Source organism: Lissotriton vulgaris, chromosome 9, assembly GCF_964263255.1.
Source record: "Lissotriton vulgaris chromosome 9, aLisVul1.2, whole genome shotgun sequence".
Lineage (NCBI taxonomy): Eukaryota > Metazoa > Chordata > Amphibia > Caudata > Salamandridae > Lissotriton > Lissotriton vulgaris.
Window position 1 is genome coordinate 540642880 of NC_141697.1, and position 26378 is coordinate 540669257.

At 43.7% G+C, this 26378-nt stretch overlaps 15 non-coding genes across 15 annotated transcripts; all 15 read right to left on the reverse strand.

Moving 5' to 3' along the window:
* Positions 1–1383: 1383 nt before the first annotated feature.
* TRNAG-UCC (transfer RNA glycine (anticodon UCC)) lies at positions 1384–1454 on the reverse strand. The gene has a single exon. It is a non-coding gene; the product is annotated as a tRNA-Gly (tRNA).
* A 1512-nt stretch (positions 1455–2966) lies between these two features.
* TRNAG-CCC (transfer RNA glycine (anticodon CCC)) lies at positions 2967–3038 on the reverse strand. The gene has a single exon. It is a non-coding gene; the product is annotated as a tRNA-Gly (tRNA).
* Positions 3039–4571: 1533 nt separating this feature from the next.
* On the reverse strand, positions 4572–4643 carry TRNAG-UCC (transfer RNA glycine (anticodon UCC)). The gene has a single exon. It is a non-coding gene; the product is annotated as a tRNA-Gly (tRNA).
* A 1512-nt stretch (positions 4644–6155) lies between these two features.
* Positions 6156–6227, reverse strand: TRNAG-CCC (transfer RNA glycine (anticodon CCC)). The gene has a single exon. It is a non-coding gene; the product is annotated as a tRNA-Gly (tRNA).
* Positions 6228–9345: 3118 nt separating this feature from the next.
* On the reverse strand, positions 9346–9417 carry TRNAG-CCC (transfer RNA glycine (anticodon CCC)). Its single transcript has one exon. It is a non-coding gene; the product is annotated as a tRNA-Gly (tRNA).
* A 1533-nt stretch (positions 9418–10950) lies between these two features.
* Positions 10951–11022, reverse strand: TRNAG-UCC (transfer RNA glycine (anticodon UCC)). The gene has a single exon. It is a non-coding gene; the product is annotated as a tRNA-Gly (tRNA).
* A 1513-nt stretch (positions 11023–12535) lies between these two features.
* TRNAG-CCC (transfer RNA glycine (anticodon CCC)) lies at positions 12536–12607 on the reverse strand. The gene has a single exon. It is a non-coding gene; the product is annotated as a tRNA-Gly (tRNA).
* Positions 12608–14136: 1529 nt separating this feature from the next.
* TRNAG-UCC (transfer RNA glycine (anticodon UCC)) lies at positions 14137–14208 on the reverse strand. The gene has a single exon. It is a non-coding gene; the product is annotated as a tRNA-Gly (tRNA).
* Positions 14209–15730: 1522 nt separating this feature from the next.
* On the reverse strand, positions 15731–15802 carry TRNAG-CCC (transfer RNA glycine (anticodon CCC)). The gene has a single exon. It is a non-coding gene; the product is annotated as a tRNA-Gly (tRNA).
* Positions 15803–17335: 1533 nt separating this feature from the next.
* Positions 17336–17407, reverse strand: TRNAG-UCC (transfer RNA glycine (anticodon UCC)). The gene has a single exon. It is a non-coding gene; the product is annotated as a tRNA-Gly (tRNA).
* Positions 17408–18919: 1512 nt separating this feature from the next.
* TRNAG-CCC (transfer RNA glycine (anticodon CCC)) lies at positions 18920–18991 on the reverse strand. Its single transcript has one exon. It is a non-coding gene; the product is annotated as a tRNA-Gly (tRNA).
* Positions 18992–20524: 1533 nt separating this feature from the next.
* TRNAG-UCC (transfer RNA glycine (anticodon UCC)) lies at positions 20525–20596 on the reverse strand. The gene has a single exon. It is a non-coding gene; the product is annotated as a tRNA-Gly (tRNA).
* Positions 20597–22110: 1514 nt separating this feature from the next.
* Positions 22111–22182, reverse strand: TRNAG-CCC (transfer RNA glycine (anticodon CCC)). The gene has a single exon. It is a non-coding gene; the product is annotated as a tRNA-Gly (tRNA).
* Positions 22183–23711: 1529 nt separating this feature from the next.
* On the reverse strand, positions 23712–23783 carry TRNAG-UCC (transfer RNA glycine (anticodon UCC)). The gene has a single exon. It is a non-coding gene; the product is annotated as a tRNA-Gly (tRNA).
* A 1522-nt stretch (positions 23784–25305) lies between these two features.
* On the reverse strand, positions 25306–25377 carry TRNAG-CCC (transfer RNA glycine (anticodon CCC)). The gene has a single exon. It is a non-coding gene; the product is annotated as a tRNA-Gly (tRNA).
* Positions 25378–26378: the final 1001 nt, after the last annotated feature.

Sequence of the window (26378 nt, forward strand, 5' to 3'; positions counted from 1 at the left end):
CAAGGACAAAGTTGTGCAGAAGAGAAGAAATGAAAAGCAACAGTACAAATAGTAGAAATGAGCATATATAGGCAGCATGGGAAGCAAAGCAGGGAAGAGAAAGAGAACATTCCATGAAATGCCCAGGAGATATATAAGAGCAGAACAAAAAGGGAAGAATGAAATTCAAAGCATGCCCAGAAAGTTGTGTGAAGCTCCCACCAGTCAGTCATTTATGGTTATAATTGTGTGTCTTTACTTTCAAAGTACAGGGTTGTACCTTTCACGATCACTCTTGTATTACACAGACACGAATAGTTGAGAAGTCTTTTCTCACATAGCTGGCACAAGCTTGCACTTTTCCTTTCTGGCTATGTGGAAATGACAGCTTGGTCCTTGGAAGGAAAATCAAGCAAAATTAGCAGAGGATGGTTTCGATCCATCGACCTCTGGGTTATGGGCCCAGCACGCTTCCGCTGCGCCACTCTGCTCCTTTGTGAAAGTGTTCTCTTTATGCAGATGAGGAGGCATTCAGAGAAGTGACGTGGGATTGGTCGGGCTCTCACCTCATTTGCCTAAGTATATCGCAAGGCATGCTGGGTGCAGAAAATCTTTATCTTCCCCTCTCACAATCAGTCACAACTGAAAGTCCAGACCCTCTTAGGCACTAGCCGTTTCAGGCCTTTAACAAGACAACAGCTCTCCGACGCTCTCTGTCTTTCTCTCTCTCTGTGATCCTAGTGCTTGCATGCTCAGTATTTTGCTTTTCCTGGGAGCCAGAGATCTACCCGGTGAGGGCTTGCCGGTATAAGGCTTTAGAGCGTTTGGGAGCGTTCGGTACATGAGAGGACGTTGGACTGGAAGCTATGCAAATTTGAAGCATCCAAACTTCCTGCTGCAGTCGGAGGCTCTTTCCATGGACATCTGCCTTTTGGATTCCTCTAAACTTGCCCTCTGATGAAACATTTTGTGAGCTGCAGTTACCTCCGACGGCTACAAGGTGGTGCTACATTCAGGTGAGGGCACAAGTATGCACAAAATGTTGGGGACTTTTGCCAGATTTATTGCTGGACCTTGCATATTTTTTTCAGAGGCTAAATATTGCCTAGGAAATGCTTTTTAACATAGAGATGCTGGAGTTAAAATGTCTGGTCGGGCCTCAGCCCTTTCATTGTCTGCCCACTGTAACATATTTTTTTACCAGTACATGTGAGTGGTGACTCTGCTTTATGAAACTTATCATATATTAGGACAATGAATATAGCAGAAGGGGCGATCGAAATGCTTGCCTACATATTTGTTTATTTTTTATATAATGGCTGATTAACCTCTTAATTATATTACCATTTTGTGAAATGTTGCTTTAAAATATATCCTGCTTGCAGAATATATAAGTATTTGTACTGCGTTGGCCGGGAATCGAACCCGGGTTACTGCTTGGAAGGCAGCTATGCTCACCACTATACCACCAACGCCCTCTGATCTTTGTGCTCTCGGTTCTAAACATTAGGACCCTGAGTTCAATGACTATCATGCACCAGCTTCAATGGTGCATTTGGTTTAGATACCAACATGAAAAGCAATAGAAAGTTTTTGTAGAGGGTAAGGAACTGGGATTGAAACCAAGGACAAAGCTGTGCAGAAGAGAAGAATGGAAAGCAGCAATACAAATAATAGATATGAACACATAGAGGCAGCATGGGAAGCAAAGCAGGGAAGAGAAATAGAGAACATTCCATGAAATGCCCAGGAGATAGATAAGAGCAGAACAAAAAAGGGAAGAATGAAATTCAAAGCCTCCACATAAAAGTGTTTGAAGGTCCCACCAGTCATTCATGCTTATTATTGTGTGCCTTTACTTTCAAAGTACAGTGTGGAGCTTTTGACGATCCCTCTCTTGTATTTCAGCAGACACAGATAGTTGAGAAGTCTTTTCTCACATAGCTGGCACAAGCTTGCGCTTTTCCTTGCTGGTAGCGTGGAAATGACAGCTTGGTCCTTGGAAGTAAAATCAAGCAAAATTAGCAGAGGATGGTTTCGATCCATCGACCTCTGGGTTATGGGCCCAGCACGCTTCCGCTGCGCCACTCTGCTCCGTTGTGAAAGTGTTCTTTTTATGCAGATAAGGAGCATTAGGCAGAGTAGCATGGGATTGGTCTGGCTCTCACCTCATTTGCATAAGTATATCCCAAGGCATGCTGGGTGCAGAAAAACTTCATCTTCCCCTCTCACAATCAGTCATAACTGAAAGTCAGACACTCTTAGGCACTAGCCGTTTCAGGCCTTTATCAAGACAGTAGCTCTTGAACCATCTCTCTCTCGCTCTGTGATCCTAGCACTAGCATGCTCAGGATTTGGCTTTACCTTGGAGCCAGAGATATACCCGGTGAGGGCTTGCCCGGTGTGAGGCTTTTGAGCGTTCGGGACGTGAGTGGACGTTGGACAGGAAACTATGCGAATATGAAGCCTCCAACATTCCTGCTTCAGTGAGTGGTTCTTTCCATGGACATCTGACTCTTGGATTCCTCTCAACTTGCCTTCTGATAAAACATTTTGTGAGCAGCAGTTTCCTTCGACAGCTACAAGGTGGCGCTACATTCAGGTGAGAGCACAAGTATGCACAAAATGTTAGGGACTTTTGCCAGATTTATCGGTGGATCTTGCATATTTTTTCAGAGGCTAGATATTGCCTAGAAATGCTTTTTAACATAGAGATGCTGGAGTTACAATGTCTGGTCGGGCCTCAGCCCTTCCATTGTTTGCCCACTGTAACAAATTTATTACCAGCACATGTGTGTTGTGACTCTGCTTTATGAAACTTATCATATATTAGGACAATGTATGTAGCAGAAGGTGCGATTGAGATGTTTGCCCACGTATTTGTTTATTTTTTTATATATGGCTGATTAATCTGTTCGTGAAATTTCCATTTCGTGACATGTTGCATTACAATATATCCTGCTTGCAGAATGTATAAGTATTTTCAGTGCGTTGGCCGGGAATCGAACCCGGGTCAACTGCTTGGGAAGCAGCTATGCTCACCACTATACCACCAACGCCCTCTGATGTGTTAGCTCTCGGTTCTAAATATTACGTTGCAGAAATCAATGACTATCTTGCACCAGCTTCAATGGTGCATTTGGTTTAGATACCAACATGAGAAGCAGTAGAACGTTTTTTGCAGAGGGTAAGGAACTGGGGATTGAAACCAAGGACAAAGTTGTGCAGAAGAGAAGAAATGAAAAGCAACAGTACAAATAGTAGAAATGAGCATATATAGGCAGCATGGGAAGCAAAGCAGGGAAGAGAAAGAGAACATTCCATGAAATGCCCAGGAGATATATAAGAGCAGAACAAAAAGGGAAGAATGAAATTCAAAGCATGCCCAGAAAGTTGTGTGAAGCTCCCACCAGTCAGTCATTTATGGTTATAATTGTGTGTCTTTACTTTCAAAGTACAGGGTTGTACCTTTCACAATCACTCTTGTATTACACAGACACGAATAGTTGAGAAGTCTTTTCTCACATAGCTGGCACAAGCTTGCACTTTTCCTTTCTGGCTATGTGGAAATGACAGCTTGGTCCTTGGAAGGAAAATCAAGCAAAATTAGCAGAGGATGGTTTCGATCCATCGACCTCTGGGTTATGGGCCCAGCACGCTTCCGCTGCGCCACTCTGCTCCTTTGTGAAAGTGTTCTCTTTATGCAGATGAGGAGGCATTCAGAGAAGTGACGTGGGATTGGTCGGGCTCTCACCTCATTTGCCTAAGTATATCGCAAGGCATGCTGGGTGCAGAAAATCTTTATCTTCCCCTCTCACAATCAGTCACAACTGAAAGTCCAGACCCTCTTAGGCACTAGCCGTTTCAGGCCTTTAACAAGACAACAGCTCTCCGACGCTCTCTGTCTCTCTCTCTCTCTGTGATCCTAGTGCTTGCATGCTCAGTATTTGGCTTTTCCTGGGAGCCAGAGATCTACCCGGTGAGGGCTTGCCGGTATAAGGCTTTAGAGCGTTTGGGAGCGTTCGGTACATGAGAGGACGTTGGACTGGAAGCTATGCAAATTTGAAGCATCCAAACTTCCTGCTGCAGTCGGAGGCTCTTTCCATGGACATCTGCCTTTTGGATTCCTCTAAACTTGCCCTCTGATGAAACATTTTGTGAGCTGCAGTTACCTCCGACGGCTACAAGGTGGTGCTACATTCAGGTGAGGGCACAAGTATGCACAAAATGTTGGGGACTTTTGCCAGATTTATTGCTGGATCTTGCATATTTTTTTCAGAGGCTAAATATTGCCTAGGAAATGCTTTTTAACATAGAGATGCTGGAGTTAAAATGTCTGGTTGGGCCTCAGCCCTTTCATTGTCTGCCCACTGTAACATATTTTTTTACCAGTACATGTGAGTGGTGACTCTGCTTTATGAAACTTATCATATATTAGGACAATGAATATAGCAGAAGGGGCGATCGAAATGCTTGCCTACATATTTGTTTATTTTTTATATAATGGCTGATTAACCTCTTAATTATATTACCATTTTGTGAAATGTTGCTTTAAAATATATCCTGCTTGCAGAATATATAAGTATTTGTACTGCGTTGGCCGGGAATCGAACCCGGGTCAACTGCTTGGAAGGCAGCTATGCTCACCACTATACCACCAACGCCCTCTGATCTTTGCGCTCTCGGTTCTAAACATTAGGACCCTGAGTTCAATGACTATCATGCACCAGCTTCAATGGTGCATTTGGTTTAGATACCAACATGAAAAGCAATAGAAAGTTTTTGTAGAGGGTAAGGAACTGGGATTGAAACCAAGGACAAAGCTGTGCAGAAGAGAAGAATGGAAAGCAGCAATACAAATAATAGATATGAACACATAGAGGCAGCATGGGAAGCAAAGCAGGGAAGAGAAATAGAGAACATTCCATGAAATGCCCAGGAGATAGATAAGAGCAGAACAAAAAAGGGAAGAATGAAATTCAAAGCCTCCACATAAAAGTGTTTGAAGGTCCCACCAGTCATTCATGCTTATTATTGTGTGCCTTTACTTTCAAAGTACAGTGTGGAGCCTTTGACGATCCCTCTCTTGTATTTCAGCAGACACAGATAGTTGAGAAGTCTTTTCTCACATAGCTGGCACAAGCTTGCGCTTTTCCTTGCTGGTAGCGTGGAAATGACAGCTTGGTCCTTGGAAGTAAAATCAAGCAAAATTAGCAGAGGATGGTTTCGCTCCATCGACCTCTGGGTTATGGGCCCAGCACGCTTCCGCTGCGCCACTCTGCTCCGTTGTGAAAGTGTTCTTTTTATGCAGATAAGGAGCATTAGGCAGAGTAGCATGGGATTGGTCTGGCTCTCACCTCATTTGCATAAGTATATCCCAAGGCATGCTGGGTGCAGAAAAACTTCATCTTCCCCTCTCACCATCAGTCATAACTGAAAGTCAGACACTCTTAGGCACTAGCCGTTTCAGGCCTTTATCAAGACAGTAGCTCTTGAACCATCTCTCTCTCGCTCTGTGATCCTAGCACTAGCATGCTCAGGATTTGGCTTTACCTTGGAGCTAGAGATATACCCGGTGAGGGCTTGCCCGTGTGAGGCTTTTGAGCGTTTGGGAGCGTTGTGGACGTTGGACAGGAAACTATGCGAATATGAAGCCTCCAACATTCCTGCTTCAGTGAGTGGTTCTTTCCATGGACATCTGACTCTTGGATTCCTCTCAACTTGCCTTCTGATAAAACATTTTGTGAGCAGCAGTTTCCTTCGACAGCTACAAGGTGGCGCTACATTCAGGTGAGAGCACAAGTATGCACAAAATGTTAGGGACTTTTGCCAGATTTATCGGTGGATCTTGCATATTTTTTTCAGAGGCTAGATATTGCCTAGAAATGCTTTTTAACATAGAGATGCTGGAGTTACAATGTCTGGTCGGGCCTCAGCCCTTCCATTGTTTGCCCACTGTAACAAATTTATTACCAGCACATGTGTGTTGTGACTCTGCTTTATGAAACTTATCATATATTAGGACAATGTATGTAGCAGAAGGTGCGATTGAGATGTTTGCCCACGTATTTGTTTATTTTTTTATATATGGCTGATTAATCTGTTCGTGAAATTTCCATTTTGTGACATGTTGCATTACAATATATCCTGCTTGCAGAATATATAAGTATTTTCAGTGCGTTGGCCGGGAATCGAACCCGGGTCAACTGCTTGGGAAGCAGCTATGCTCACCACTATACCACCAACGCCCTCTGATGTGTTAGCTCTCGGTTCTAAATATTACGTTGCAGAAATCAATGACTATCTTGCACCAGCTTCAATGGTGCATTTGGTTTAGATACCAACATGAGAAGCAGTAGAACGTTTTTTGCAGAGGGTAAGGAACTGGGGATTGAAACCAAGGACAAAGTTGTGCAGAAGAGAAGAAATGAAAAGCAACAGTACAAATAGTAGAAATGAGCATATATAGGCAGCATGGGAAGCAAAGCAGGGAAGAGAAAGAGAACATTCCATGAAATGCCCAGGAGATAGATAAGAGCAGAACAAAAAGGGAAGAATGAAATTCAAAGCATGCCCAGAAAGTTGTGTGAAGCTCCCACCAGTCAGTCATTTATGGTTATAATTGTGTGTCTTTACTTTCAAAGTACAGGGTTGTACCTTTCACGATCACTCTTGTATTACACAGACACGAATAGTTGAGAAGTCTTTTCTCACATAGCTGGCACAAGCTTGCACTTTTCCTTTCTGGCTATGTGGAAATGACAGCTTGGTCCTTGGAAGGAAAATCAAGCAAAATTAGCAGAGGATGGTTTCGATCCATCGACCTCTGGGTTATGGGCCCAGCAGGCTTCCGCTGCGCCACTCTGCTCCTTTGTGAAAGTGTTCTCTTTATGCAGATGAGGAGGCATTCAGAGAAGTGACGTGGGATTGGTCGGGCTCTCACCTCATTTGCCTAAGTATATCGCAAGGCATGCTGGGTGCAGAAAATCTTTATCTTCCCCTCTCACAATCAGTCACAACTGAAAGTCCAGACCCTCTTAGGCACTAGCCGTTTCAGGCCTTTAACAAGACAACAGCTCTCCGACGCTCTCTGTCTCTCTCTCTCTCTGTGATCCTAGTGCTTGCATGCTCAGTATTTGGCTTTTCCTGGGAGCCAGAGATCTACCCGGCGAGGGCTTGCCGGTATAAGGCTTTAGAGCGTTTGGGAGCGTTCGGTACATGAGAGGACGTTGGACTGGAAGCTATGCAAATTTGAAGCATCCAAACTTCCTGCTGCAGTCGGAGGCTCTTTCCATGGACATCTGCCTTTTGGATTCCTCTAAACTTGCCCTCTGATGAAACATTTTGTGAGCTGCAGTTACCTCCGACGGCTACAAGGTGGTGCTACATTCAGGTGAGGGCACAAGTATGCACAAAATGTTGGGGACTTTTGCCAGATTTATTGCTGGACCTTGCATATTTTTTTCAGAGGCTAAATATTGCCTAGGAAATGCTTTTTAACATAGAGATGCTGGAGTTAAAATGTCTGGTCGGGCCTCAGCCCTTTCATTGTCTGCCCACTGTAACATATTTTTTTACCAGTACATGTGAGTGGTGACTCTGCTTTATGAAACCTATCATATATTAGGACAATGAATATAGCAGAAGGGGCGATCGAAATGCTTGCCTACATATTTGTTTATTTTTTATATAATGGCTGATTAACCTCTTAATTATATTACCATTTTGTGAAATGTTGCTTTAAAATATATCCTGCTTGCAGAATATATAAGTATTTGTACTGCGTTGGCCGGGAATCGAACCCGGGTCAACTGCTTGGAAGGCAGCTATGCTCACCACTATACCACCAACTCCCTCTGATCTTTGTGCTCTCGGTTCTAAACATTAGGACCCTGAGTTCAATGACTATCATGCACCAGCTTCAATGGTGCATTTGGTTTAGATACCAACATGAAAAGCAATAGAAAGTTTTTGTAGAGGGTAAGGAACTGGGATTGAAACCAAGGACAAAGCTGTGCAGAAGAGAAGAATGGAAAGCAGTAATACAAATAATAGATATGAACACATAGAGGCAGCATGGGAAGCAAAGCAGGGAAGAGAAATAGAGAACATTCCATGAAATGCCCAGGAGATAGATAAGAGCAGAACAAAAAAGGGAAGAATGAAATTCAAAGCCTCCACATAAAAGTGTTTGAAGGTCCCACCAGTCATTCATGCTTATTATTGTGTGCCTTTACTTTCAAAGTACAGTGTGGAGCTTTTGACGATCCCTCTCTTGTATTTCAGCAGACACAGATAGTTGAGAAGTCTTTTCTCACATAGCTGGCACAAGCTTGCGCTTTTCCTTGCTGGTAGCGTGGAAATGACAGCTTGGTCCTTGGAAGTAAAATCAAGCAAAATTAGCAGAGGATGGTTTCGATCCATCGACCTCTGGGTTATGGGCCCAGCACGCTTCCGCTGCGCCACTCTGCTCCGTTGTGAAAGTGTTCTTTTTATGCAGATAAGGAGCATTAGGCAGAGTAGCATGGGATTGGTCTGGCTCTCACCTCATTTGCATAAGTATATCCCAAGGCATGCTTGGGTGCAGAAAAACTTCATCTTCCCCTCTCACAATCAGTCATAACTGAAAGTCAGACACTCTTAGGCACTAGCCGTTTCAGGCCTTTATCAAGACAGTAGCTCTTGAACCATCTCTCTCTCGCTCTGTGATCCTAGCACTAGCATGCTCAGGATTTGGCTTTACCTTGGAGCCAGAGATATACCCGGTGAGGGCTTGCCCGGTGTGAGGCTTTTGAGCATTCGGGACGTGAGTGGACGTTGGACAGGAAACTATGCGAATATGAAGCCTCCAACATTCCTGCTTCAGTGAGTGGTTCTTTCCATGGACATCTGACTCTTGGATTCCTCTCAACTTGCCTTCTGATAAAACATTTTGTGAGCAGCAGTTTCCTTCGACAGCTACAAGGTGGCGCTACATTCAGGTGAGAGCACAAGTATGCACAAAATGTTAGGGACTTTTGCCAGATTTATCGGTGGATCTTGCATATTTTTTCAGAGGCTAGATATTGCCTAGAAATGCTTTTTAACATAGAGATGCTGAAGTTACAATGTCTGGTCGGGCCTCAGCCCTTCCATTGTTTGCCCACTGTAACAAATTTATTACCAGCACATGTGTGTTGTGACTCTGCTTTATGAAACTTATCATATATTAGGACAATGTATGTAGCAGAAGGTGCGATTGAGATGTTTGCCCACGTATTTGTTTATTTTTTTATATATGGCTGATTAATCTGTTCGTGAAATTTCCATTTCGTGACATGTTGCATTACAATATATCCTGCTTGCAGAATATATAAGTATTTTCAGTGCGTTGGCCGGGAATCGAACCCGGGTCAACTGCTTGGGAAGCAGCTATGCTCACCACTATACCACCAACGCCCTCTGATGTGTTAGCTCTCGGTTCTAAATATTACGTTGCAGAAATCAATGACTATCTTGCACCAGCTTCAATGGTGCATTTGGTTTAGATACCAACATGAGAAGCAGTAGAACGTTTTTTGCAGAGGGTAAGGAACTGGGGATTGAAACCAAGGACAAAGTTGTGCAGAAGAGAAGAAATGAAAAGCAACAGTACAAATAGTAGAAATGAGCATATATAGGCAGCATGGGAAGCAAAGCAGGGAAGAGAAAGAGAACATTCCATGAAATGCCCAGGAGATATATAAGAGCAGAACAAAAAGGGAAGAATGAAATTCAAATCATGCCCAGAAAGTTGTGTGAAGCTCCCACCAGTCAGTCATTTATGGTTATAATTGTGTGTCTTTACTTTCAAAGTACAGGGTTGTACCTTTCACGATCACTCTTGTATTACACAGACACGAATAGTTGAGAAGTCTTTTCTCACATAGCTGGCACAAGCTTGCACTTTTCCTTTCTGGCTATGTGGAAATGACAGCTTGGTCCTTGGAAGGAAAATCAAGCAAAATTAGCAGAGGATGGTTTCGATCCATCGACCTCTGGGTTATGGGCCCAGCACGCTTCCGCTGCGCCACTCTGCTCCTTTGTGAAAGTGTTCTCTTTATGCAGATGAGGAGGCATTCAGAGAAGTGACGTGGGATTGGTCGGGCTCTCACCTCATTTGCCTAAGTATATCGCAAGGCATGCTGGGTGCAGAAAATCTTTATCTTCCCCTCTCACAATCAGTCACAACTGAAAGTCCAGACCCTCTTATTCACTAGCCGTTTCAGGCCTTTAACAAGACAACAGCTCTCCGACGCTCTCTGTCTCTCTCTCTCTCTGTGATCCTAGTGCTTGCATGCTCAGTATTTGGCTTTTCCTGGGAGCCAGAGATCTACCCGGTGAGGGCTTGCCGGTATAAGGCTTTAGAGCGTTTGGGAGCGTTCGGTACATGAGAGGACGTTGGACTGGAAGCTATGCAAATTTGAAGCATCCAAACTTCCTGCTGCAGTCGGAGGCTCTTTCCATGGACATCTGCCTTTTGGATTCCTCTAAACTTGCCCTCTGATGAAACATTTTGTGAGCTGCAGTTACCTCCGACGGCTACAAGGTGGTGCTACATTCAGGTGAGGGCACAAGTATGCACAAAATGTTGGGGACTTTTGCCAGATTTATTGCTGGATCTTGCATATTTTTTTCAGAGGCTAAATATTGCCTAGGAAATGCTTTTTAACATAGAGATGCTGGAGTTAAAATGTCTGGTTGGGCCTCAGCCCTTTCATTGTCTGCCCACTGTAACATATTTTTTTACCAGTACATGTGAGTGGTGACTCTGCTTTATGAAACTTATCATATATTAGGACAATGAATATAGCAGAAGGGGCGATCGAAATGCTTGCCTACATATTTGTTTATTTTTTATATAATGGCTGATTAACCTCTTAATTATATTACCATTTTGTGAAATGTTGCTTTAAAATATATCCTGCTTGCAGAATATATAAGTATTTGTACTGCGTTGGCCGGGAATCGAACCCGGGTCAACTGCTTGGAAGGCAGCTATGCTCACCACTATACCACCAACGCCCTCTGATCTTTGCGCTCTCGGTTCTAAACATTAGGACCCTGAGTTCAATGACTATCATGCACCAGCTTCAATGGTGCATTTGGTTTAGATACCAACATGAAAAGCAATAGAAAGTTTTTGTAGAGGGTAAGGAACTGGGATTGAAACCAAGGACAAAGCTGTGCAGAAGAGAAGAATGGAAAGCAGCAATACAAATAATAGATATGAACACATAGAGGCAGCATGGGAAGCAAAGCAGGGAAGAGAAATAGAGAACATTCCATGAAATGCCCAGGAGATAGATAAGAGCAGAACAAAAAAGGGAAGAATGAAATTCAAAGCCTCCACATAAAAGTGTTTGAAGGTCCCACCAGTCATTCATGCTTATTATTGTGTGCCTTTACTTTCAAAGTACAGTGTGGAGCCTTTGACGATCCCTCTCTTGTATTTCAGCAGACACAGATAGTTGAGAAGTCTTTTCTCACATAGCTGGCACAAGCTTGCGCTTTTCCTTGCTGGTAGCGTGGAAATGACAGCTTGGTCCTTGGAAGTAAAATCAAGCAAAATTAGCAGAGGATGGTTTCGCTCCATCGACCTCTGGGTTATGGGCCCAGCACGCTTCCGCTGCGCCACTCTGCTCCGTTGTGAAAGTGTTCTTTTTATGCAGATAAGGAGCATTAGGCAGAGTAGCATGGGATTGGTCTGGCTCTCACCTCATTTGCATAAGTATATCCCAAGGCATGCTGGGTGCAGAAAAACTTCATCTTCCCCTCTCACAATCAGTCATAACTGAAAGTCAGACACTCTTAGGCACTAGCCGTTTCAGGCCTTTATCAAGACAGTAGCTCTTGAACCATCTCTCTCTCGCTCTGTGATCCTAGCACTAGCATGCTCAGGATTTGGCTTTACCTTGGAGCCAGAGATATACCCGGTGAGGGCTTGCCCGGTGTGAGGCTTTTTAGCGTTTGGGAGCGTTGTGGACGTTGGACAGGAAACTATGCGAATATGAAGCCTCCAACATTCCTGCTTCAGTGAGTGGTTCTTTCCATGGACATCTGACTCTTGGATTCCTCTCAACTTGCCTTCTGATAAAACATTTTGTGAGCAGCAGTTTCCTTCGACAGCTACAAGGTGGCGCTACATTCAGGTGAGAGCACAAGTATGCACAAAATGTTAGGGACTTTTGCCAGATTTATCGGTGGATCTTGCATATTTTTTTCAGAGGCTAGATATTGCCTAGAAATGCTTTTTAACATAGAGATGCTGGAGTTACAATGTCTGGTCGGGCCTCAGCCCTTCCATTGTTTGCCCACTGTAACAAATTTATTACCAGCACATGTGTGTTGTGACTCTGCTTTATGAAACTTATCATATATTAGGACAATGTATGTAGCAGAAGGTGCGATTGAGATGTTTGCCCACGTATTTGTTTATTTTTTTATATATGGCTGATTAATCTGTTCGTGAAATTTCCATTTTGTGACATGTTGCATTACAATATATCCTGCTTGCAGAATATATAAGTATTTTCAGTGCGTTGGCCGGGAATCGAACCCGGGTCAACTGCTTGGGAAGCAGCTATGCTCACCACTATACCACCAACGCCCTCTGATGTGTTAGCTCTCGGTTCTAAATATTACGTTGCAGAAATCAATGACTATCTTGCACCAGCTTCAATGGTGCATTTGGTTTAGATACCAACATGAGAAGCAGTAGAACGTTTTTTGCAGAGGGTAAGGAACTGGGGATTGAAACCAAGGACAAAGTTGTGCAGAAGAGAAGAAATGAAAAGCAACAGTACAAATAGTAGAAATGAGCATATATAGGCAGCATGGGAAGCAAAGCAGGGAAGAGAAAGAGAACATTCCATGAAATGCCCAGGAGATAGATAAGAGCAGAACAAAAAGGGAAGAATGAAATTCAAAGCATGCCCAGAAAGTTGTGTGAAGCTCCCACCAGTCATTTATGGTTATAATTGTGTGTCTTTACTTTCAAAGTACAGGGTTGTACCTTTCACGATCACTCTTGTATTACACAGACACGAATAGTTGAGAAGTCTTTTCTCACATAGCTGGTACAAGCTTGCACTTTTCCTTTCTGGCTATGTGGAAATGACAGCTTGGTCCTTGGAAGGAAAATCAAGCAAAATTAGCAGAGGATGGTTTCGATCCATCGACCTCTGGGTTATGGGCCCAGCACGCTTCCGCTGCGCCACTCTGCTCCTTTGTGAAAGTGTTCTGTTTATGCAGATGAGGAGGCATTCAGAGAAGTGACGTGGGATTGGTCGGGCTCTCACCTCATTTGCCTAAGTATATCGCAAGGCATGCTGGGTGCAGAAAATCTTTATCTTCCCCTCTCACAATCAGTCACAACTGAAAGTCCAGACCCTCTTATTCACTAGCCGTTTCAGGCCTTTAACAAGACAACAGCTCTCCGACGCTCTCTGTCTCTCTCTCTCTCTGTGATCCTAGTGCTTGCATGCTCAGTATTTGGCTTTACCTGGGAGCCAGAGATCTACCCGGTGAGGGCTTGCCGGTATAAGGCTTTAGAGCGTTTGGGAGCGTTCGGTACATGAGAGGACGTTGGACTGGAAGCTATGCAAATTTGAAGCATCCAAACTTCCTGCTGCAGTCGGAGGCTCTTTCCATGGACATCTGCCTTTTGGATTCCTCTAAACTTGCCCTCTGATGAAACATTTTGTGAGCTGCAGTTACCTCCGACGGCTACAAGGTGGTGCTACATTCAGGTGAGGGCACAAGTATGCACAAAATGTTGGGGACTTTTGCCAGATTTATTGCTGGATCTTGCATATTTTTTTCAGAGGCTAAATATTGCCTAGGAAATGCTTTTTAACATAGAGATGCTGGAGTTAAAATGTCTGGTCGGGCCTCAGCCCTTTCATTGTCTGCCCACTGTAACATATTTTTTTACCAGTACATGTGAGTGGTGACTCTGCTTTATGAAACTTATCATATATTAGGACAATGAATATAGCAGAAGGGGCGATCGAAATGCTTGCCTACATATTTGTTTATTTTTTATATAATGGCTGATTAACCTCTTAATTATATTACCATTTTGTGAAATGTTGCTTTAAAATATATCCTGCTTGCAGAATATATAAGTATTTGTACTGCGTTGGCCGGGAATCGAACCCGGGTCAACTGCTTGGAAGGCAGCTATGCTCACCACTATACCACCAACGCCCTCTGATCTTTGCGCTCTCGGTTCTAAACATTAGGACCCTGAGTTCAATGACTATCATGCACCAGCTTCAATGGTGCATTTGGTTTAGATACCAACATGAAAAGCAATAGAAAGTTTTTGTAGAGGGTAAGGAAATGGGATTGAAACCAAGGACAAAGCTGTGCAGAAGAGAAGAATGGAAAGCAGCAATACAAATAATAGATATGAACACATAGAGGCAGCATGGGAAGCAAAGCAGGGAAGAGAAATAGAGAACATTCCATGAAATGCCCAGGAGATAGATAAGAGCAGAACAAAAAAGGGAAGAATGAAATTCAAAGCCTCCACATAAAAGTGTTTGAAGGTCCCACCAGTCATTCATGCTTATTATTGTGTGCCTTTACTTTCAAAGTACAGTGTGGAGCTTTTGACGATCCCTCTCTTGTATTTCAGCAGACACAGATAGTTGAGAAGTCTTTTCTCACATAGCTGGCACAAGCTTGCGCTTTTCCTTGCTGGTAGCGTGGAAATGACAGCTTGGTCCTTGGAAGTAAAATCAAGCAAAATTAGCAGAGGATGGTTTCGATCCATCGACCTCTGGGTTATGGGCCCAGCACGCTTCCGCTGCGCCACTCTGCTCCGTTGTGAAAGTGTTCTTTTTATGCAGATAAGGAGCATTAGGCAGAGTAGCATGGGATTGGTCTGGCTCTCACCTCATTTGCATAAGTATATCCCAAGGCATGCTGGGTGCAGAAAAACTTCATCTTCCCCTCTCACAATCAGTAATAACTGAAAGTCAGACACTCTTAGGCACTAGCCGTTTCAGGCCTTTATCAAGACAGTAGCTCTTGAACCATCTCTCTCTCGCTCTGTGATCCTAGCACTAGCATGCTCAGGATTTGGCTTTACCTTGGAGCCAGAGATATACCCGGTGAGGGCTTGCCCGGTGTGAGGCTTTTGAGCGTTTGGGAGCGTTCGGGACGTGAGTGGACGTTGGACAGGAAACTATGCGAATATGAAGCCTCCAACATTCCTGCTTCAGTGAGTGGTTCTTTCCATGGACATCTGACTCTTGGATTCCTCTCAACTTGCCTTCTGATAAAACATTTTGTGAGCAGCAGTTTCCTTCGACAGCTACAAGGTGGCGCTACATTCAGGTGAGAGCACAAGTATGCACAAAATGTTAGGGACTTTTGCCAGATTTATCGGTGGATCTTGCATATTTTTTCAGAGGCTAGATATTGCCTAGAAATGCTTTTTAACATAGAGATGCTGGAGTTACAATGTCTGGTCGGGCCTCAGCCCTTCCATTGTTTGCCCACTGTAACAAATTTATTACCAGCACATGTGTGTTGTGACTCTGCTTTATGAAACTTATCATATATTAGGACAATGTATGTAGCAGAAGGTGCGATTGAGATGTTTGCCCACGTATTTGTTTATTTTTTTATATATGGCTGATTAATCTGTTCGTGAAATTTCCATTTTGTGACATGTTGCATTACAATATATCCTGCTTGCAGAATATATAAGTATTTTCAGTGCGTTGGCCGGGAATCGAACCCGGGTCAACTGCTTGGGAAGCAGCTATGCTCACCACTATACCACCAACGCCCTCTGATGTGTTAGCTCTCGGTTCTAAATATTACGTTGCAGAAATCAATGACTATCTTGCACCAGCTTCAATGGTGCATTTGGTTTAGATACCAACATGAGAAGCAGTAGAACGTTTTTTGCAGAGGGTAAGGAACTGGGGATTGAAACCAAGGACAAAGTTGTGCAGAAGAGAAGAAATGAAAAGCAACAGTACAAATAGTAGAAATGAGCATATATAGGCAGCATGGGAAGCAAAGCAGGGAAGAGAAAGAGAACATTCCATGAAATGCCCAGGAGATAGATAAGAGCAGAACAAAAAGGGAAGAATGAAATTCAAAGCATGCCCAGAAAGTTGTGTGAAGCTCCCACCAGTCAGTCATTTATGGTTATAATTGTGTGTCTTTACTTTCAAAGTACAGGGTTGTACCTTTCACGATCACTCTTGTATTACACAGACACGAATAGTTGAGAAGTCTTTTCTCACATAGCTGGCACAAGCTTGCACTTTTCCTTTCTGGCTATGTGGAAATGACAGCTTGGTCCTTGGAAGGAAAATCAAGCAAAATTAGCAGAGGATGGTTTCGATCCATCGACCTCTGGGTTATGGGCCCAGCACGCTTCCGCTGCGCCACTCTGCTCCTTTGTGAAAGTGTTCTCTTTATGCAGATGAGGAGGCATTCAGAGAAGTGACGTGGGATTGGTCGGGCTCTCACCTCATTTGCCTAAGTATATCGCAAGGCATGCTGGGTGCAGAAAATCTTTATCTTCCCCTCTCACAATCAGTCACAACTGAAAGTCCAGACCCTCTTAGGCACTAGCCGTTTCAGGCCTTTAACAAGACAACAGCTCTCTGACGCTCTCTGTCTCTCTCTCTCTCTGTGATCCTAGTGCTTGCATGCTCAGTATTTGGCTTTTCCTGGGAGCCAGAGATCTACCCGGTGAGGGCTTGCCGGTATAAGGCTTTAGAGCGTTTGGGAGCGTTCGGTACATGAGAGGACGTTGGACTGGAAGCTATGCAAATTTGAAGCATCCAAACTTCCTGCTGCAGTCGGAGGCTCTTTCCATGGACATCTGCCTTTTGGATTCCTCTAAACTTGCCCTCTGATGAAACATTTTGTGAGCTGCAGTTACCTCCGACGGCTACAAGGTGGTGCTACATTCAGGTGAGGGCACAAGTATGCACAAAATGTTGGGGACTTTTGCCAGATTTATTGCTGGACCTTGCATATTTTTTTCAGAGGCTAAATATTGCCTAGGAAATGCTTTTTAACATAGAGATGCTGGAGTTAAAATGTCTGGTCGGGCCTCAGCCCTTTCATTGTCTGCCCACTGTAACATATTTTTTTACCAGTACATGTGAGTGGTGACTCTGCTTTATGAAACTTATCATATATTAGGACAATGAATATAGCAGAAGGGGCGATCGAAATGCTTGCCTACATATTTGTTTATTTTTTATATAATGGCTGATTAACCTCTTAATTATATTACCATTTTGTGAAATGTTGCTTTAAAATATATCCTGCTTGCAGAATATATAAGTATTTGTACTGCGTTGGCCGGGAATCGAACCCGGGTCAACTGCTTGGAAGGCAGCTATGCTCACCACTATACCACCAACGCCCTCTGATCTTTGTGCTCTCGGTTCTAAACATTAGGACCCTGAGTTCAATGACTATCATGCACCAGCTTCAATGGTGCATTTGGTTTAGATACCAACATGAAAAGCAATAGAAAGTTTTTGTAGAGGGTAAGGAACTGGGATTGAAACCAAGGACAAAGCTGTGCAGAAGAGAAGAATGGAAAGCAGCAATACAAATAATAGATATGAACACATAGAGGCAGCATGGGAAGCAAAGCAGGGAAGAGAAATAGAGAACATTCCATGAAATGCCCAGGAGATAGATAAGAGCAGAACAAAAAAGGGAAGAATGAAATTCAAAGCCTCCACATAAAAGTGTTTGAAGGTCCCACCAGTCATTCATGCTTATTATTGTGTGCCTTTACTTTCAAAGTACAGTGTGGAGCCTTTGACGATCCCTCTCTTGTATTTCAGCAGACACAGATAGTTGAGAAGTCTTTTCTCACATAGCTGGCACAAGCTTGCGCTTTTCCTTGCTGGTAGCGTGGAAATGACAGCTTGGTCCTTGGAAGTAAAATCAAGCAAAATTAGCAGAGGATGGTTTCGCTCCATCGACCTCTGGGTTATGGGCCCAGCACGCTTCCGCTGCGCCACTCTGCTCCGTTGTGAAAGTGTTCTTTTTATGCAGATAAGGAGCATTAGGCAGAGTAGCATGGGATTGGTCTGGCTCTCACCTCATTTGCATAAGTATATCCCAAGGCATGCTGGGTGCAGAAAAACTTCATCTTCCCCTCTCACCATCAGTCATAACTGAAAGTCAGACACTCTTAGGCACTAGCCGTTTCAGGCCTTTATCAAGACAGTAGCTCTTGAACCATCTCTCTCTCGCTCTGTGATCCTAGCACTAGCATGCTCAGGATTTGGCTTTACCTTGGAGCTAGAGATATACCCGGTGAGGGCTTGCCCGTGTGAGGCTTTTGAGCGTTTGGGAGCGTTGTGGACGTTGGACAGGAAACTATGCGAATATGAAGCCTCCAACATTCCTGCTTCAGTGAGTGGTTCTTTCCATGGACATCTGACTCTTGGATTCCTCTCAACTTGCCTTCTGATAAAACATTTTGTGAGCAGCAGTTTCCTTCGACAGCTACAAGGTGGCGCTACATTCAGGTGAGAGCACAAGTATGCACAAAATGTTAGGGACTTTTGCCAGATTTATCGGTGGATCTTGCATATTTTTTTCAGAGGCTAGATATTGCCTAGAAATGCTTTTTAACATAGAGATGCTGGAGTTACAATGTCTGGTCGGGCCTCAGCCCTTCCATTGTTTGCCCACTGTAACAAATTTATTACCAGCACATGTGTGTTGTGACTCTGCTTTATGAAACTTATCATATATTAGGACAATGTATGTAGCAGAAGGTGCGATTGAGATGTTTGCCCACGTATTTGTTTATTTTTTTATATATGGCTGATTAATCTGTTCGTGAAATTTCCATTTTGTGACATGTTGCATTACAATATATCCTGCTTGCAGAATATATAAGTATTTTCAGTGCGTTGGCCGGGAATCGAACCCGGGTCAACTGCTTGGGAAGCAGCTATGCTCACCACTATACCACCAACGCCCTCTGATGTGTTAGCTCTCGGTTCTAAATATTACGTTGCAGAAATCAATGACTATCTTGCACCAGCTTCAATGGTGCATTTGGTTTAGATACCAACATGAGAAGCAGTAGAACGTTTTTTGCAGAGGGTAAGGAACTGGGGATTGAAACCAAGGACAAAGTTGTGCAGAAGAGAAGAAATGAAAAGCAACAGTACAAATAGTAGAAATGAGCATATATAGGCAGCATGGGAAGCAAAGCAGGGAAGAGAAAGAGAACATTCCATGAAATGCCCAGGAGATAGATAAGAGCAGAACAAAAAGGGAAGAATGAAATTCAAAGCATGCCCAGAAAGTTGTGTGAAGCTCCCACCAGTCAGTCATTTATGGTTATAATTGTGTGTCTTTACTTTCAAAGTACAGGGTTGTACCTTTCACGATCACTCTTGTATTACACAGACACGAATAGTTGAGAAGTCTTTTCTCACATAGCTGGCACAAGCTTGCACTTTTCCTTTCTGGCTATGTGGAAATGACAGCTTGGTCCTTGGAAGGAAAATCAAGCAAAATTAGCAGAGGATGGTTTCGATCCATCGACCTCTGGGTTATGGGCCCAGCAGGCTTCCGCTGCGCCACTCTGCTCCTTTGTGAAAGTGTTCTCTTTATGCAGATGAGGAGGCATTCAGAGAAGTGACGTGGGATTGGTCGGGCTCTCACCTCATTTGCCTAAGTATATCGCAAGGCATGCTGGGTGCAGAAAATCTTTATCTTCCCCTCTCACAATCAGTCACAACTGAAAGTCCAGACCCTCTTAGGCACTAGCCGTTTCAGGCCTTTAACAAGACAACAGCTCTCCGACGCTCTCTGTCTCTCTCTCTCTCTGTGATCCTAGTGCTTGCATGCTCAGTATTTGGCTTTTCCTGGGAGCCAGAGATCTACCCGGCGAGGGCTTGCCGGTATAAGGCTTTAGAGCGTTTGGGAGCGTTCGGTACATGAGAGGACGTTGGACTGGAAGCTATGCAAATTTGAAGCATCCAAACTTCCTGCTGCAGTCGGAGGCTCTTTCCATGGACATCTGCCTTTTGGATTCCTCTAAACTTGCCCTCTGATGAAACATTTTGTGAGCTGCAGTTACCTCCGACGGCTACAAGGTGGTGCTACATTCAGGTGAGGGCACAAGTATGCACAAAATGTTGGGGACTTTTGCCAGATTTATTGCTGGACCTTGCATATTTTTTTCAGAGGCTAAATATTGCCTAGGAAATGCTTTTTAACATAGAGATGCTGGAGTTAAAATGTCTGGTCGGGCCTCAGCCCTTTCATTGTCTGCCCACTGTAACATATTTTTTTACCAGTACATGTGAGTGGTGACTCTGCTTTATGAAACTTATCATATATTAGGACAATGAATATAGCAGAAGGGGCGATCGAAATGCTTGCCTACATATTTGTTTATTTTTTATATAATGGCTGATTAACCTCTTAATTATATTACCATTTTGTGAAATGTTGCTTTAAAATATATCCTGCTTGCAGAATATATAAGTATTTGTACTGCGTTGGCCGGGAATCGAACCCGGGTCAACTGCTTGGAAGGCAGCTATGCTCACCACTATACCACCAACGCCCTCTGATCTTTGCGCTCTCGGTTCTAAACATTAGGACCCTGAGTTCAATGACTATCATGCACCAGCTTCAATGGTGCATTTGGTTTAGATACCAACATGAAAAGCAATAGAAAGTTTTTGTAGAGGGTAAGGAACTGGGATTGAAACCAAGGACAAAGCTGTGCAGAAGAGAAGAATGGAAAGCAGCAATACAAATAATAGATATGAACACATAGAGGCAACATGGGAAGCAAAGCAGGGAAGAGAAATAGAGAACATTCCATGAAATGCCCAGGAGATAGATAAGAGCAGAACAAAAAAGGGAAGAATGAAATTCAAAGCCTCCACATAAAAGTGTTTGAAGGTCCCACCAGTCATTCATGCTTATTATTGTGTGCCTTTACTTTCAAAGTACAGTGTGGAGCCTTTGACGATCCCTCTCTTGTATTTCAGCAGACACAGATAGTTGAGAAGTCTTTTCTCACATAGCTGGCACAAGCTTGCGCTTTTCCTTGCTGGTAGCGTGGAAATGACAGCTTGGTCCTTGGAAGTAAAATCAAGCAAAATTAGCAGAGGATGGTTTCGCTCCATCGACCTCTGGGTTATGGGCCCAGCACGCTTCCGCTGCGCCACTCTGCTCCGTTGTGAAAGTGTTCTTTTTATGCAGATAAGGAGCATTAGGCAGAGTAGCATGGGATTGGTCTGGCTCTCACCTCATTTGCATAAGTATATCCCAAGGCATGCTTGGGTGCAGAAAAACTTCATCTTCCCCTCTCACAATCAGTCATAACTGAAAGTCAGACACTCTTAGGCACTAGCCGTTTCAGGCCTTTATCAAGACAGTAGCTCTTGAACCATCTCTCTCTCGCTCTGTGATCCTAGCACTAGCATGCTCAGGATTTGGCTTTACCTTGGAGCCAGAGATATACCCGGTGAGGGCTTGCCCGGTGTGAGGCTTTTTAGCGTTTGGGAGCGTTGTGGACGTTGGACAGGAAACTATGCGAATATGAAGCCTCCAACATTCCTGCTTCAGTGAGTGGTTCTTTCCATGGACATCTGACTCTTGGATTCCTCTCAACTTGCCTTCTGATAAAACATTTTGTGAGCAGCAGTTTCCTTCGACAGCTACAAGGTGGCGCTACATTCAGGTGAGAGCACAAGTATGCACAAAATGTTAGGGACTTTTGCCAGATTTATCGGTGGATCTTGCATATTTTTTTCAGAGGCTAGATATTGCCTAGAAATGCTTTTTAACATAGAGATGCTGGAGTTACAATGTCTGGTCGGGCCTCAGCCCTTCCATTGTTTGCCCACTGTAACAAATTTATTACCAGCACATGTGTGTTGTGACTCTGCTTTATGAAACTTATCATATATTAGGACAATGTATGTAGCAGAAGGTGCGATTGAGATGTTTGCCCACGTATTTGTTTATTTTTTTATATATGGCTGATTAATCTGTTCGTGAAATTTCCATTTTGTGACATGTTGCATTACAATATATCCTGCTTGCAGAATATATAAGTATTTTCAGTGCGTTGGCCGGGAATCGAACCCGGGTCAACTGCTTGGGAAGCAGCTATGCTCACCACTATACCACCAACGCCCTCTGATGTGTTAGCTCTCGGTTCTAAATATTACGTTGCAGAAATCAATGACTATCTTGCACCAGCTTCAATGGTGCATTTGGTTTAGATACCAACATGAGAAGCAGTAGAACGTTTTTTGCAGAGGGTAAGGAACTGGGGATTGAAACCAAGGACAAAGTTGTGCAGAAGAGAAGAAATGAAAAGCAACAGTACAAATAGTAGAAATGAGCATATATAGGCAGCATGGGAAGCAAAGCAGGGAAGAGAAAGAGAACATTCCATGAAATGCCCAGGAGATAGATAAGAGCAGAACAAAAAGGGAAGAATGAAATTCAAAGCATGCCCAGAAAGTTGTGTGAAGCTCCCACCAGTCATTTATGGTTATAATTGTGTGTCTTTACTTTCAAAGTACAGGGTTGTACCTTTCACGATCACTCTTGTATTACACAGACACGAATAGTTGAGAAGTCTTTTCTCACATAGCTGGTACAAGCTTGCACTTTTCCTTTCTGGCTATGTGGAAATGACAGCTTGGTCCTTGGAAGGAAAATCAAGCAAAATTAGCAGAGGATGGTTTCGATCCATCGACCTCTGGGTTATGGGCCCAGCACGCTTCCGCTGCGCCACTCTGCTCCTTTGTGAAAGTGTTCTGTTTATGCAGATGAGGAGGCATTCAGAGAAGTGACGTGGGATTGGTCGGGCTCTCACCTCATTTGCCTAAGTATATCGCAAGGCATGCTGGGTGCAGAAAATCTTTATCTTCCCCTCTCACAATCAGTCACAACTGAAAGTCCAGACCCTCTTATTCACTAGCCGTTTCAGGCCTTTAACAAGACAACAGCTCTCCGACGCTCTCTGTCTCTCTCTCTCTCTGTGATCCTAGTGCTTGCATGCTCAGTATTTGGCTTTACCTGGGAGCCAGAGATCTACCCGGTGAGGGCTTGCCGGTATAAGGCTTTAGAGCGTTTGGGAGCGTTCGGTACATGAGAGGACGTTGGACTGGAAGCTATGCAAATTTGAAGCATCCAAACTTCCTGCTGCAGTCGGAGGCTCTTTCCATGGACATCTGCCTTTTGGATTCCTCTAAACTTGCCCTCTGATGAAACATTTTGTGAGCTGCAGTTACCTCCGACGGCTACAAGGTGGTGCTACATTCAGGTGAGGGCACAAGTATGCACAAAATGTTGGGGACTTTTGCCAGATTTATTGCTGGATCTTGCATATTTTTTTCAGAGGCTAAATATTGCCTAGGAAATGCTTTTTAACATAGAGATGCTGGAGTTAAAATGTCTGGTCGGGCCTCAGCCCTTTCATTGTCTGCCCACTGTAACATATTTTTTTACCAGTACATGTGAGTGGTGACTCTGCTTTATGAAACTTATCATATATTAGGACAATGAATATAGCAGAAGGGGCGATCGAAATGCTTGCCTACATATTTGTTTATTTTTTATATAATGGCTGATTAACCTCTTAATTATATTACCATTTTGTGAAATGTTGCTTTAAAATATATCCTGCTTGCAGAATATATAAGTATTTGTACTGCGTTGGCCGGGAATCGAACCCGGGTCAACTGCTTGGAAGGCAGCTATGCTCACCACTATACCACCAACGCCCTCTGATCTTTGCGCTCTCGGTTCTAAACATTAGGACCCTGAGTTCAATGACTATCATGCACCAGCTTCAATGGTGCATTTGGTTTAGATACCAACATGAAAAGCAATAGAAAGTTTTTGTAGAGGGTAAGGAAATGGGATTGAAACCAAGGACAAAGCTGTGCAGAAGAGAAGAATGGAAAGCAGCAATACAAATAATAGATATGAACACATAGAGGCAGCATGGGAAGCAAAGCAGGGAAGAGAAATAGAGAACATTCCATGAAATGCCCAGGAGATAGATAAGAGCAGAACAAAAAAGGGAAGAATGAAATTCAAAGCCTCCACATAAAAGTGTTTGAAGGTCCCACCAGTCATTCATGCTTATTATTGTGTGCCTTTACTTTCAAAGTACAGTGTGGAGCTTTTGACGATCCCTCTCTTGTATTTCAGCAGACACAGATAGTTGAGAAGTCTTTTCTCACATAGCTGGCACAAGCTTGCGCTTTTCCTTGCTGGTAGCGTGGAAATGACAGCTTGGTCCTTGGAAGTAAAATCAAGCAAAATTAGCAGAGGATGGTTTCGATCCATCGACCTCTGGGTTATGGGCCCAGCACGCTTCCGCTGCGCCACTCTGCTCCGTTGTGAAAGTGTTCTTTTTATGCAGATAAGGAGCATTAGGCAGAGTAGCATGGGATTGGTCTGGCTCTCACCTCATTTGCATAAGTATATCCCAAGGCATGCTGGGTGCAGAAAAACTTCATCTTCCCCTCTCACAATCAGTAATAACTGAAAGTCAGACACTCTTAGGCACTAGCCGTTTCAGGCCTTTATCAAGACAGTAGCTCTTGAACCATCTCTCTCTCGCTCTGTGATCCTAGCACTAGCATGCTCAGGATTTGGCTTTACCTTGGAGCCAGAGATATACCCGGTGAGGGCTTGCCCGGTGTGAGGCTTTTGAGCGTTTGGGAGCGTTCGGGACGTGAGTGGACGTTGGACAGGAAACTATGCGAATATGAAGCCTCCAACATTCCTGCTTCAGTGAGTGGTTCTTTCCATGGACATCTGACTCTTGGATTCCTCTCAACTTGCCTTCTGATAAAACATTTTGTGAGCAGCAGTTTCCTTCGACAGCTACAAGGTGGCGCTACATTCAGGTGAGAGCACAAGTATGCACAAAATGTTAGGGACTTTTGCCAGATTTATCGGTGGATCTTGCATATTTTTTCAGAGGCTAGATATTGCCTAGAAATGCTTTTTAACATAGAGATGCTGGAGTTACAATGTCTGGTCGGGCCTCAGCCCTTCCATTGTTTGCCCACTGTAACAAATTTATTACCAGCACATGTGTGTTGTGACTCTGCTTTATGAAACTTATCATATATTAGGACAATGTATGTAGCAGAAGGTGCGATTGAGATGTTTGCCCACGTATTTGTTTATTTTTTTATATATGGCTGATTAATCTGTTCGTGAAATTTCCATTTTGTGACATGTTGCATTACAATATATCCTGCTTGCAGAATATATAAGTATTTTCAGTGCGTTGGCCGGGAATCGAACCCGGGTCAACTGCTTGGGAAGCAGCTATGCTCACCACTATACCACCAACGCCCTCTGATGTGTTAGCTCTCGGTTCTAAATATTACGTTGCAGAAATCAATGACTATCTTGCACCAGCTTCAATGGTGCATTTGGTTTAGATACCAACATGAGAAGCAGTAGAACGTTTTTTGCAGAGGGTAAGGAACTGGGGATTGAAACCAAGGACAAAGTTGTGCAGAAGAGAAGAAATGAAAAGCAACAGTACAAATAGTAGAAATGAGCATATATAGGCAGCATGGGAAGCAAAGCAGGGAAGAGAAAGAGAACATTCCATGAAATGCCCAGGAGATATATAAGAGCAGAACAAAAAGGGAAGAATGAAATTCAAAGCATGCCCAGAAAGTTGTGTGAAGCTCCCACCAGTCAGTCATTTATGGTTATAATTGTGTGTCTTTACTTTCAAAGTACAGGGTTGTACCTTTCACGATCACTCTTGTATTACACAGACACGAATAGTTGAGAAGTCTTTTCTCACATAGCTGGCACAAGCTTGCACTTTTCCTTTCTGGCTATGTGGAAATGACAGCTTGGTCCTTGGAAGGAAAATCAAGCAAAATTAGCAGAGGATGGTTTCGATCCATCGACCTCTGGGTTATGGGCCCAGCACGCTTCCGCTGCGCCACTCTGCTCCTTTGTGAAAGTGTTCTCTTTATGCAGATGAGGAGGCATTCAGAGAAGTGACGTGGGATTGGTCGGGCTCTCACCTCATTTGCCTAAGTATATCGCAAGGCATGCTGGGTGCAGAAAATCTTTATCTTCCCCTCTCACAATCAGTCACAACTGAAAGTCCAGACCCTCTTAGGCACTAGCCGTTTCAGGCCTTTAACAAGACAACAGCTCTCCGACGCTCTCTGTCTTTCTCTCTCTCTGTGATCCTAGTGCTTGCATGCTCAGTATTTTGCTTTTCCTGGGAGCCAGAGATCTACCCGGTGAGGGCTTGCCGGTATAAGGCTTTAGAGCGTTTGGGAGCGTTCGGTACATGAGAGGACGTTGGACTGGAAGCTATGCAA